This window comes from Pangasianodon hypophthalmus, chromosome 14 (assembly GCF_027358585.1).
Source record: "Pangasianodon hypophthalmus isolate fPanHyp1 chromosome 14, fPanHyp1.pri, whole genome shotgun sequence".
Lineage (NCBI taxonomy): Eukaryota > Metazoa > Chordata > Actinopteri > Siluriformes > Pangasiidae > Pangasianodon > Pangasianodon hypophthalmus.
Genome location: NC_069723.1, coordinates 16652247 through 16665388, shown reverse-complemented (window position 1 = coordinate 16665388; position 13142 = coordinate 16652247). Strand labels below are relative to the sequence as shown.

The 13142-nt window shown below is 38.0% G+C and overlaps 1 protein-coding gene across 1 annotated transcript in view; it reads right to left on the bottom strand.

The window, feature by feature from the left end:
* Positions 1–3887: 3887 nt before the first annotated feature.
* dhrs13a.3 (dehydrogenase/reductase (SDR family) member 13a, duplicate 3) overlaps positions 3888–13142 on the bottom strand; it is a 48419-nt gene continuing 39164 nt past the window's right edge. The window contains exon 6 of the mRNA XM_034310786.2: positions 3888–8258. The gene's annotated coding sequence lies outside the window, so the exon portion shown is untranslated. The remainder of the gene's footprint in view (positions 8259–13142) is intronic.

The window sequence follows — 13142 nt, the reverse complement described above, 5'->3', positions numbered from 1 at the left end:
GTGTCACACCACATTAAACTACATTAAAAAAATTGCTCTCCATCAAAATTAGCTAAGTTAGCTAGATAGATAGATTAGTACACAAACGGACAAAAAGTTTCTGGTTATCATGTGATCCTCTAATAATTTGCCTATTTGAGCTGACAGATTCAAGTCATTTAGCTTATTTTTAACATCACAAACCAAGCTAACACATAATGAATCTTTTTTTTGGCCAATGTCTCTGCTTTAAATTAAAATGGGGACTTTTGTTCTATTTGACCCAGTCTCTGCAGTAATTACTGTAGAACCGGTCATCCAAAAAAGTTAACCATTTACAGATCATGTTAAGGTGTATTGGGTCAAAACTTTTGGATTGTGTTATGCATTATCTGTGCACTCTCAATAATGATTGGACTAAAGTCAAGGGCAATGATGTTATACATCATTGCCCTTGATATATATATACTATATAGATATATATACTATAATTATTATAATAATAATTATAATAATGCATTTATATAGTGTCTTTCCAGCACACTTAAGGTCATTGTACAAAAATAAATAAATAAAAATCAAGAATTGAATGATAAATTAATGCTGTGGTAGAGATCAGTAACACATCCACATCATATGAAGGTATTTAACAGTGGAACAATGTTCATTTTAGTGCTGCTTTAATCTTTTCTGCATATCATTTAGAAGAGTTATTGTGTATTTTTTTACGTCTAATTATTAAGGTCTTCATTCACACCACACAAAAAACACCCATATTAACCTCCATTTAAGGTATGAAAAGACTATGAAGCACTCACCATTTTCATTCAATATACTCTCATTCCACTTAAAAAAAACACACAGTTGAAATTGAATTTCAGGCGAGAGCCACTGCTCACACTGAGGTATATTCATACCCGTTTGTGTGATGCTTTGCGAGGGGCACTGAAGAGGAACCATCTCGTTGAAAGCATTCTCTGGAACACCTTGATTATTACACGGAAAGAAGAGGTGCCCTGTGAACTACTCTAATGTGTGGAGGGACTGAATGAGGCTGGTTTTGGATGTACGATTGTGGCCTCGCTCATATCATAGACTGAGTGTGTACAGTGATGCTGCAGTGGTTTGTCTCAGCCCCTAGAGGGCAAGCATAGGTCACCTGAGTGAGACTGAGTCCTAAAACAATGGCTTTAATAAAGATGAGACAAATGAGACAAAAGGCAGGCAGGGAAACGAAGTGAAGACTAGTTGCTCTACGGATGGCATGTAGACAGCTGAGGCACACGGAATGATTTTACAGGTACTGCTGAGGGAAAGCGAGAGCAAAACAATGAAGGAGAAAGCGAGCTGAAAGAATAGAGGTGCAAAGCAAGGAGGGCACTGGGTACAAAAGCGAGGCTGAGGGGAAATAAGGGAGGGAACATGGCTGAAAAGCTCATTTCCACCCTCCACTGCCTTCCTCTGCCTAGTGTAAAAGATTACCCTACAGCAGCAGTCGAGAGGGGCTCACTCCCTACACTGAGGAGGGGGAGAGGCACGGATACAAATCACACACTCACACATACGTATATACACACACACACAATGACATTCTCTCCAACATTCAACTGAAATGAACACACTAACTGACCAGAGGCATGGGGGGAGGGATTTCAAGGATGCACCCCACCTGAAATATTTGATGACAGTCCCAAATCCCTATTAGTGGATAGTTAACATACACATACAGTGCAGATGACTGTATACATGTAAAATAACAGTAATTGTGCTGTACTGATGTTCATATAAGGTCATCATTACGATTCAACCTCCCCAAAAGTCAAATGAATACTTCCTTAGCTTTTTTAATCACACTGGCTTTTTTTTAATCACATCATCATATTGGCTAACAGCTGAGATGCTGAGAAACAGGATTAACCAATCAGGATCATGCATTTTTCCCATTTCTGCTAGCTACACTATCTATACTGCAGGAGTAGAAAAGAAGGTCTGGTTTTATACGATAAAATGACATTGCCTTTTATTACCAGCATCATATTTAAATCATTTTCAGTGGAACTGCCATAACAGTATTTTATGGCAACATTGGTTGATGGTAGATCATGCCTTAAATGATTAAATAACAAATTTGTGCTTCCACTACTGTCTGATATCCACCCAAAATGCATAAGCTCATCTTACTTATCAGTATAATTGTACAAATCAAGTGGTGATTGAAATGAATTCCTGGCTATGTCACTGTTACTGACCACCTTCTGGTCTTTCTACTGTATTTCTAGCTCACCATAAAAACACACATACAGAAAAGGGAACTTTGAAACATATAAAACCTGAACACTCAGTAATTTACAAGTCAGCTTGATGACATTGTAGACATTCCTGGTTTGCATGAAATACACGCGCAAAATCAGAGTGAGGTCTAATCGAAGGGATGTGACCACGCTCTCTGAGAACAATGTAGCAGCTGAATCTCGGTACCTCCTCGCTCTCTGACCTTCAGCTGCAGCCCAGCACGGTAATTAAGAGTTAGAGAATGAAGCCATGTAAGAAGATGCACATGCCAGCCTTGAACATTTGGCCTTAGACACAGTGCAATTGTAGGCAGCCGTACCCCGACCAATCAATAGCGAATCAGGAAACAGCAGAAAGCAGAGAAGAGGAACAATAAGAGCATCATGCCTGACTATTTTGTTGGGCAATGGTGGTGCCCTTTTCTTACCTCTGGAGGCAAGAAGCACCCCCATTATACAACATTAACTTGGCCACACTGGCTCCAGCACTATAGTGTCTCCATACAACTCACTCAAACTTGGCCGTCTATTCTACAACATTCTTCAGCATTTCTTCTTTCTGCATCTGTTCAGTACCTCAAACCAAGGCCATCTACATCAATAACTTCTTACAAAGCCAACAGGCAAGATGCATGTTAAATATACACATTTCCCGTCCCTTCTCTTGTCAATTTTAACTGAAGGAACATGGTAGCTGAATGCCAAATGTTATGGATGAATTTTCTGATTACTGACCTTTAACATGGAAAATCCTATAAAATACATTAGCAGGTTTCTGATAGTGACTATAGCAAACACATGAAATGAACTTCCTGTCAAAAGGGAGATCATTACAGCAACTGCTCGCTGTATATTAGATTAAAAAAGCAAACACAAGCCTAAAGGTACACAGTATTAACTGTGAATAATAATGTAATATAATATATCCATGGCAAACAGGTTACTTTCTACTTTCTCTGAGGTCTTCTTTAAGGCATTTGGAATAAAAAAAAAAAGGGTTTGCCATTCACACAAAATTGCTCTATATGATTTCACTACTCTATATATAGGCTGCTGTCTGATTTGAAGAGGGCAGCTGTGTGCCACTTGGGTTGCTGGGTGTGATTTGACAGTTTGACCCAATTTTCAGGCTGCTATTAGTGTTGGTGTTGGAGTCTCTGTGGGCTGGCAGAGAGACGGGAGAAAAAGATGGGGGTGAGGGGTAGGATGGAACCTGTGCGCGCACACACACACACACACACGGCAAAAGAAACCTCTTTCGGGCACCGTGTGGAGGTGCAGAGCGACAGAAAATAGAGTGGATCCCAGTGGTACCACTATTAGAGCCTGCGAATTATAGAACTATTAACCAGAATTGTAACTTCCAATTAAAAGATGATTCAACATTGAAATCTGATGGATGAATTTTGATTAAATGGAGACCCCATTAGGAGCTAGGGGAGATAGACTTCACTGGGCTCTGGCTCTAGTTAAGAGGCAATGGTCTAATAAAGATTTCTGTCTTTTTGGCAAATTAAGGTTAATTACTTTAAATAACATGGCTGGAAGCACACTAAAAAGGAGACACACTTTATTCTCAGGACACATGTAACAGATGTAGCAGGTATACGGGAAGATTTTATGGGCAGGTATAGGCCAGATACACACGTACACACACCCTTTAATGGACAAGCACGCACACATGTGCATGCACGCACACACACACACACACACACACATTCCACAAATGAATATGGAGCCATGAGCTCAACTGCAAATATTTCAGCAGCAAGTTTTATTAGCTGAGCTGTCTTAGTGATGACCTCCTGTTCTGTAATCCCAGGGACATATGGAGAAGAGCAAGAGCACCATCTGGGTGATAAAGACAAAAGAGGAACACAAAAGCGTCACCCATGTTTAGTATGTATGTAATGTGATGGATTTGAATTAAAAAGGATACGGATATTAGAGTAGCATGCATTTATACGTGTGTGTACATGGTACTGGCGAATTCTAGTAATGATATAAACCCTAAGCAAACCTAATGTCATGTTAAATTAAACTCATGTGATTTTGATGGATTTTAGAGCTGGCACTAGTACCAGAGATGCTTTAAGGCTAGAAATTCTCTCCTAGTTTCAAAGACTTATTAAAATCTAGCACCTTCTGTTTGTGAACAGTTCATGAACAGCACTGGACTCATCAGGGAGGAAACAGACTGGGGGGAACCTGTTCAGTGACTCCAGCAAGTTACACAAACCATGACTGTTTCACATGATCACTAATGTCCTTCACACCACAGCACTGTTGATTTCTTGATTCTAATTGGTCAGAAGGTGTTGATTAATTTTCTATAACAGCAGCCCTGACAATGGTTCCAGCCACAAGCCAAATCACAGGTTCATATTAATTCTACTATCATTCTAGTATGTTTTCATTTCTGTAGCAACAGCTCATTAAGAGGACTTTGTATCAAAGTTCTTTATTTGTCACACGCAGAGTCTTATACAGTGTATAATTCTTGCAGTGAAATTCATAATTGCAAGTTTCCAAACTGTGCAAACATTACAAAGAACAAATGATGGACACTCCATGTAAACAGATTAAAAACATACAAATATGTAGTGGTGATATGGTGATGTTTTCTGTAAGCAAGTGTCAGTGCTTTGTAACAGTCAGAAGTAAAGCTGTAACTTTAAATATTCTGACAAAAGAAAGTATTGAGGATTGAAGGCTTTGTATATTTTCTGTAACATGACAAGCTGCATTTTTTCGTCTTGGTGATGGAACGACTGTTTATAGCTGTTTTAATGACAACGGGAACTAAATTGTTGCACAGACAAGAGCAACAATCAGGCCTCATTACACCATCGCATCCTTGACTATTTTCCTATAACAGCACACTCTATCATCTTTTATTCCTTACTTATTATTCATACTTTTCACTAGCTTGTAAGCTGGAGGCTAGCTAGCAGACAAAGTAGTTATGTAAGCTCTCACACACAAAAACAAGTAGAACTCAAAGCTACCGGAGATGCCTCCGCCGCCAACTAGTCTTTCTTATTACTAATTTGTATGTTTGAAATACCCTTAAAATATACCTCAAGCAAACTATTAAAGAGAGCTATTTCGGACATTTGACCTTGATGTGACCTTAAACCTGTTTGGATCAATTCCAAAATCTAATCAGTTCATCTGCTGGTTACATTGATAATTCCATATAAACGCACGGAGGGATGCATGCACGGACCCAAAAACATAATGCCATCACCATCTACATACAGTATAACAGCCAGTTAATATTCATAGTAGTACAGTAATACTTTTTTAAATAAACAAAACAGTGTAACTGAATATCCCTTCTCAATTTACTGTATACCACTAGTGTGGAATGCTAACATTACCTTTACCAACATATTACCTTTATATGGATTTCTGTATACAGTACTTTTTTGTTACAGTATTTTATAGTTTATCTTGCATTTGGGTTATTTTGTATTATGTATCAAATAAATGATCAGAAATGATCAGTGCACTGCCAAATCCAAATGAAACTGCATGCAACAGTATACAGCTATAATTGGGGACCTTTGCCGAGCACTGCCACTGAGCCACACAGTTTTGATTACTGATCATGTCTGCCATCGATTAGCCAAACACAAGGGGGAGAGGTAGACACACAGCTGAGACTCCTGAATCTCTCTCAGTCTGTATAATAAAGAGAAAAGACAACTCACATTTACATTTACATTTATGGCATTTGACAGACGCCCTTATGCAGAGCAACTTACAGAAGTGCTTTGAAGTCTCTATCAATAAATACATTGTGATACTGGTTCACTGGGTCACAGACTAAGAATACCATCAGTCTAAAAATAAACTCTGTTGGGGAGGTACTATAGTAAGAAAAGCTTACAGACATCACTTTTTTTAATTAAACTGTTAAGTGAGTACTTCAGGAAGAGGTAGGACTTTAGACTTCGTTTGACGATTGCCAGTGACTCAGCTGTACGGACATTTAGGGGAAGCTCATTCCACCACCAGGCGCCAGAACAGAGAAGAGTCTTCACGCAACTCACATTTTCCAATAAAAACTTTCATGCATGTAAGAAAAGTATTCAAATTAGTGAAAACTTGGTTTCTACAACTACTCACCACCTTGCTCTGACTGCATAGTAACTTTACTACCTAGCCTTTTAATGTCCCTGACAAATTAGCCACATTATTTGGAGTCTAAAAATGTACTACCATGTTTCACCACATCACACATGCTCACCTGGAGAAGTAGTCTAGCTCATTTAAACCTTAAATAGTCTTGGTTGGTAAGTTTATTAGCTACTTAAGGTTGATTAGTCTCAAGTTGACTAGCTACCTATTTAGTATTGGCAATGCATAAAATGCAATTAAAATAACATTGAACACTTTTGCTTAAGGTTTATAATAGCGTTTGAATGACTTCATATTGAACACTACAATTAGGTTGAAACATTAAAAGTTGACACACTATAATCAGTAACAGACAACTTTAGAGATGACTGTTTAGTCATGCAGCATTCAATATTAATGTAAAATGGCATTCATAATATCATATGTACATTTCATTATATAGTATCTTTCTGTAGCCTTGACATTTGTCACATTGAAGGGTATTCCAGAAGTTTGTCTAGTAAAATAGCTAAGCTAACTAGCTATACCACTGTTTATTATGATGTGAAGAAATTAGCTGTGCAGTCTAACAGGCCTAATTATTCTTAAATTATACTTTAGTCTTTATTCGTAATGCAATTAATACCACTGTATGGTGTATGGTGTTTATTAGACAAAATTATTACTTTTATGGTATGGTTTCAGATTATTTAACATATTCTTATCTGACCTAAAGCCCAACAGATACACAACTACAGACTGCCCACTTTTTTTAAACCCACCATCCATCCAAGAAGAGCAAGGCAACTCACAAGTGTTCAGGAGTATTCAGGAGGGACTTTGCACTTTGCCCTTTCTCTATAACAAGCTGCATTTTTTGTCCTATTAACTTCGAGAGAGAGAAAAAAGAGAGGCCGGTGAGTGTTTATAGCTGCTATAACATGTGATAACAGGAAAGAACTTATTTCATGGGCATTCCACAACATTAAATGCTATGATGGATAAACGGATAAAACATACAATGTGTTTTCTTTAGTATTTAAAAACAGTTAGTGTCTGCAAATTGCTGTTTAAGAGGAATACTTCAAGACATGCTGTTATTGGAAACGCTGCTTCACTGCATCACATCACCTTGTCATTGATTATTTTCCTATAACAGCATGCACCATCATGTTTTAATCCTCACTTAACTAAAATAAAATTAGGTGGTGAACCCACTCGTATATAATATAATCATGACATTTTAAACATCCAACTATACTGCTGGCCTCACCGTATTTGTATAAATGAAGTATTCTCTCTGTTAAAATAATGATTTTGGATTAAACACAAAAGAGTTTATCTCATAATCTGAATGATTTGTATTTAACAGCTTCTTTTTATCTTTAGTATTTAAAGGAAATAGGAAATACTTCCATCAGCTTACAAATTCAGAAATTCAGACAGTACACTGACAAATTCACATTGAATTTAAGATGTTACACATTCTGATATCTAGAATCTTTCCATTTATAAACAGAAGATATAACCTCGCAGAAGTTATTTTGTTTAATATTCTCCAGGCACGCAGACACGGACATGCATGTTGAGCATGTAGCCTTCATCCTGTGATGCTGTCTCCGATTAATCTGTAGCTTATGCTTCCTGTTTTCTTGGTGAAAGAGAGGAGAATCAAATCTGTAGTGCATGGAAGTTTGCATCTGACTCCATCCCTTTCACACATTACTTTTCAATTTGTAGTTGTAGTTTAAGTCTCCATTTGGCCTTTTGCAGGCAAAGGCTGCTGTGTAATTGACAATGACAGAGAGCAGTCAGACTTGATTAGTTCAGGTTTGGTAAGCAGTTCATTATTCGCTGGGCTTGCTGAGAGAGAGAGAGAGAGAGAGAGAGAGAGAGAGAGAGAGAGAGAGTGCATTTACTCATTTATTACTATATTTACTATTTCATCATTTCTAATGCAAATATTAATTTCATAACATTGGTTAATGAGGTTTGTAGGATGAAGGATATGTACAATATAAAGGACATGTACAATATAAAGATTGTACAATATTTTTCCTCCTCACCGTACCATTTAACCTAAGTAAGCAACCAAACAACATCAGGTAGCAGTTGGTTCTTTTTTAAAATACATATATATATACTTTTGATATACTTTTTTCTCACCTTTTCTCATTATGTCCGCCCTGTGTGGTGAATATGCCACAATCCACAGTACTCATTATACCATGCTCATTTCATTAGCCATTATGTTTAGCCAAAAGGAAATGGGCGTACATCTGCTGTTTTTTTTTCACCGTTATCACATATAATTTTGCCACTTAAACTCACCCAAATCGTGGTTTGGCATTATTTTTTTCTATAATGAAAAATAAATTGCTTGACATGGTGTTCCATGAAAACAGCCATTAGACAACAGAAAAAGGCACAGAATTGCCTTGACTATGTAAGATGGAAACGTCCCCGAGACCTTCACAGGGCTAACACCTTCCCCCGGTAAACCAGAGTAATAAAAGAAGATATTTGCATACAGAAAAAACACAGTTTTTTTTTTTTTAGACTTTATGAAGCAAAAACACTTCCTTGTCACAGGTTCAACTGTAACTTAGATTTCCAGGGAGGTTTTCAGCTTCTTCTGTTTCGTATATGAGGCAAACCCGATGCAGTTTTCATTCTTTGACCAGTTACCAGTTTGCAGACTAAATTCAATCACCCTGTTTATCCTACACATGCAGACTTCAAAAATTTGAAATAAAAATTCTAAAGTAAAATTCTATACAGAATATCTTATTTTCTTATTGAATTTTTTCATTGAAACTTTGCTGTGTATCTTCCAAATTTGGAAGCTCTTGGTATATTGCAGCGAGTTAATCAGGTGAAATGGAGTATTTATAATGAGACACAGAGGACAGTGAAGAAGCATGACACGAAAAAAAAAAAAAAAAAAAAAAAAAAAAAAAAAAAACACAAAGGTTATTTTTGCCACAGCAGAAACGGCCCTGTGAAAAATTGCAAAAGCCTGGGCATGCGATCAGCTGACAAAAGGCCTGTCCTGAACAGTTACATGATCTAAAGTCTAATCAAACATCATTTACAGCTTGTTTTATTTGGGCCTCTTGAGAGACTGTCCCTCCTGCCTCTTTGCCATGGCAACCAGTGTCTCATTTCAGAAGTGTCATGCCACATTATCATCTCGCCAGCTCACACACTCTGCCTGACAAGTTCTCTCAGCTGCTCTCTCTCTCTTTCTTTCCACTTTCTCTCTGCCAGCTTTCTTTATTCCTTTTTCTCCCTCAATATGTGGTTTCATTTTGGTATCTTGTGAAGTACAATAGAAGACATCCATGCATCTGTGTACTAGTTATTTAGGTGTCATAGATGGGTTTGGAAAAAAATATACAATGGACAATTTAAAAGACAGAGAGAGGAAATGAATGAAATCATTTGGCATTACAAACTTAGATGGTTCATTAATATATATTTTCAAATGTATCAAATATAAAAAAAATAAAGAATCATCAATCAAATGTTAGAAAAATAAGCTAAATAAGATCAAAATTAAAGTACTGTCAAGTTTAAGTTTAAGATTTGATGATTTTTACCATGAGACAGCTGTCTAACAACAACACCAATGCATTTATGTCATTTATATTTTACAGTACAGGACTGACACCTATTTCTCCAGTGTATGAATGCTACACTGTACACAACTGGGTGTCTTTCTCCACCGTGCTGTAGGATGAATCACATTGCTAATTGTCTAGATCACAGGTTCCCGAGTCAGTCATCGGGGATGCGCCGCTGGGCCACAGTGCACATCTCTCAGCCCAACAGAACCCAGTAAAGAACATCCAACGACATGGCTGAAGATGTCTCTGGAGTCCTGGGAGTGTGAATTGAACAAAAATGTGGAGTCTTTGACAGCAGCTTTGGGATCTTTAAATATCTAACTTATGCTAGAATACAAAGATTTTAACAAAAGTACTAGTTTACACATTTAAATGAACAGGTTTCATGCAAATATCACTATTGTGTGTTCCTCCCATTTGCATATACAGTATGCTGTAACAAAACACACCTCCTGTGCCGAATTGAACTCGTGATAAGCAGATGGTAATGGTGCACTCAAGACCCCAATAAAAACAGCAATTTATTGTGAAATGCAAACATTCTTAACAGACCGGGCAATTTCATCAGAAATAAAGCAATGCCACAGCGGATTGCATACCACTTCTGCCTTTAAATCGACCCAATCAAAATATGCAGCCTCAAATAGAGAAATATGAAGGTGATGAAAGCGCTGCCAGATACAGGCCCCATAGTTCATGTAATTCAGCATCCAATGCAAATTAGAGCTGTCTTAGTGTTAAAAAAAAAAATCGCCCTTCTTCGCTTGCTTAAATAAAAAAAGCATCATTGCAGGTTTGGGCCTGACGAGAGAGAATAATTTGAGAGGATATTTGCTTACATGTGTATCAGCAATTTGGTGTGTTAGCCCCCCTCTTCCCCACCCATCTCGACGTGTGTGTGTGTGAGTGGCACCATGCAGGCACACGCCGCCGTGCCACAGGACAGCGGCTGGTTCTGTCACCGCAGCCGCAGCCACTGCGGCAGCCTCCTCCTCTGTGCTCGGTGGGAATTAGATTCCCATCATCAGAAGCAGCAATTTGCACAAAACAAAGTGAAATCACACGCCGGCATGTCTGGACAGGCCTGGTTCCTGAGGCGCACAGCACATATGCAGATTGCTGGATTAATGTCCTCTGCGTGTAGGACAGAGGACGGCGGGGAGAAAGTGTAGGGAGGGTGGGATGGAGTGGAAGCAGGAGGGGAGAAATGGGGGGATGCTACCCACACACACACAGCTCTTAAGCATGCTAACAGGACAGCAGGTCCATGCTGGCTGACAGGCTCATACTATCACCATCCTATAGAAAGCTACTTTCAGTCCTTTTTGATTTTTACACAAGAGAACAAAATTAAAAGAAAGATACTGACACGAAATAAAAGCAGCTATGAATGTGTGAAAGTGTTATACAAACACAACACTTAAAGTGTGTACTTACCCAGTAGACGAGGGACTCTGTAGTATTTGTATGGACGCCACAAGGCACTAATGAGTCAATAGTTGTGCATGTACGTACTGTGTGTGTATGTGTGTGTATATATGTGTGTGTGATTTCACACTGGCTGTAGAGGTATAGCAGGCCGTTGCTAGCACATGATGGCCTGTGGGGAGTGAGGGCTGTTCCAGGTCCCTGCTGTAATTTTCTGTCAGCCTGGCAGGATTTGCCTCGCCTGGGGCAACAGCACGGTGGCTGTGGAGCATGCCACCAATCAGGGACTGAACCCCTCACCTCACTGACCTGGTGCTGTGTGCTAAGCTGCTCTCTGTTTTACTGTGTGCATGTTTGTGCTTGTTTTGGAGTGTGAGAGACTAACGGAGGGTGTGATGTGCTATATTACTTTAAAATGGACCCTATTTGATCCCAATCCCTAGCTACTATATGTGAAATTACTCAATGGATTGTCTTATAACAGAAACGGTGCCTTTCCAAACCTTAATCAGTTGATCAGTTATGTATATAATAAAACTATTACTATATCTCCGTATACAGTATAAGACATTGGATTTCTTACTGGAAGGTGATAAGTTCAAACCCTAACACCCCAAGCTGCCAGTATTGGGCCCTTCAGCAAGGGCCCTAAACTCTCAGCTGTTCAGTTGTATAAATGAGATAAATGTAAGTAGATGTGGATAAGGGCGTATGCCAAAATGCCATAATTATAAATAAAAACATGCATTCCTCTTTTGGATTGACTTGTTCAAACTATATAAAGCAAAACAAGTCTTCCTTGGGGTTATGTATTTACACTGAGTTTGTGTTTTGCCAGTGGACACATTTGTGAATGACATCATTAATAGTCCCTTTAAATATTATATTCGCACAATGCAGTAGCTGTTTCTGTATAACATCAAAATCTGGTATGGACATGTTGGGTTAACAGTAAGGTTCTCTTAGCTAACATTATGTACTGTATTAGTTAATATTAACAAACCATAGCATTTATTTAACCATGAGTAATGTAACCAAGTAAGTAAACATGTATTATTGGACATTTGTATAAATGTGAACAAAATACGTCTACATTGACTAAATACAGTATAAGTCAACATATTAGCACAAAATTAATTATAGGTTGGTGACTTGCTGAACTCTGGTCTCCAAGCTGGAATTTGCTTTGCTAGTTCTGAATGAATTATTTTTATTCACCAATTGTATGAATATTGGATAATGAGGTGAGTATTTGGTTTATTTGGATTATTAATTAATACAAGTGTTAGTTACTTTGTTAATGTTACTGATGCTGAGGTTTGTTCATGTTAATAATGTGTTAAATAATGTCAGCTAAGGGAACCTTAATGTAAAGCATGACTGACATCTTTCCACATGAAACCACATGTTCATACTTTTTGCATGAAATTTAGACAACCTGTCATTTACTGTGTGTAATCTGCTTGTACAGAGACAAATATATCAACCACGCATTTACAGCTTTACAAACTCAAAACAAAATGTCAATGTCAGTTGTCACCAGTGGTATTAGTACCCGCTAAATCTGTTTCTGCAATAGTCAAAGATGGTGATATTCAAAACATAGCCTTGTTACAAAACACAAGCATTCCTCGTATAGTAACTCAAAATGGATATGCAGGCTTGGTAGCATGTTGGTAAATGAATGCTA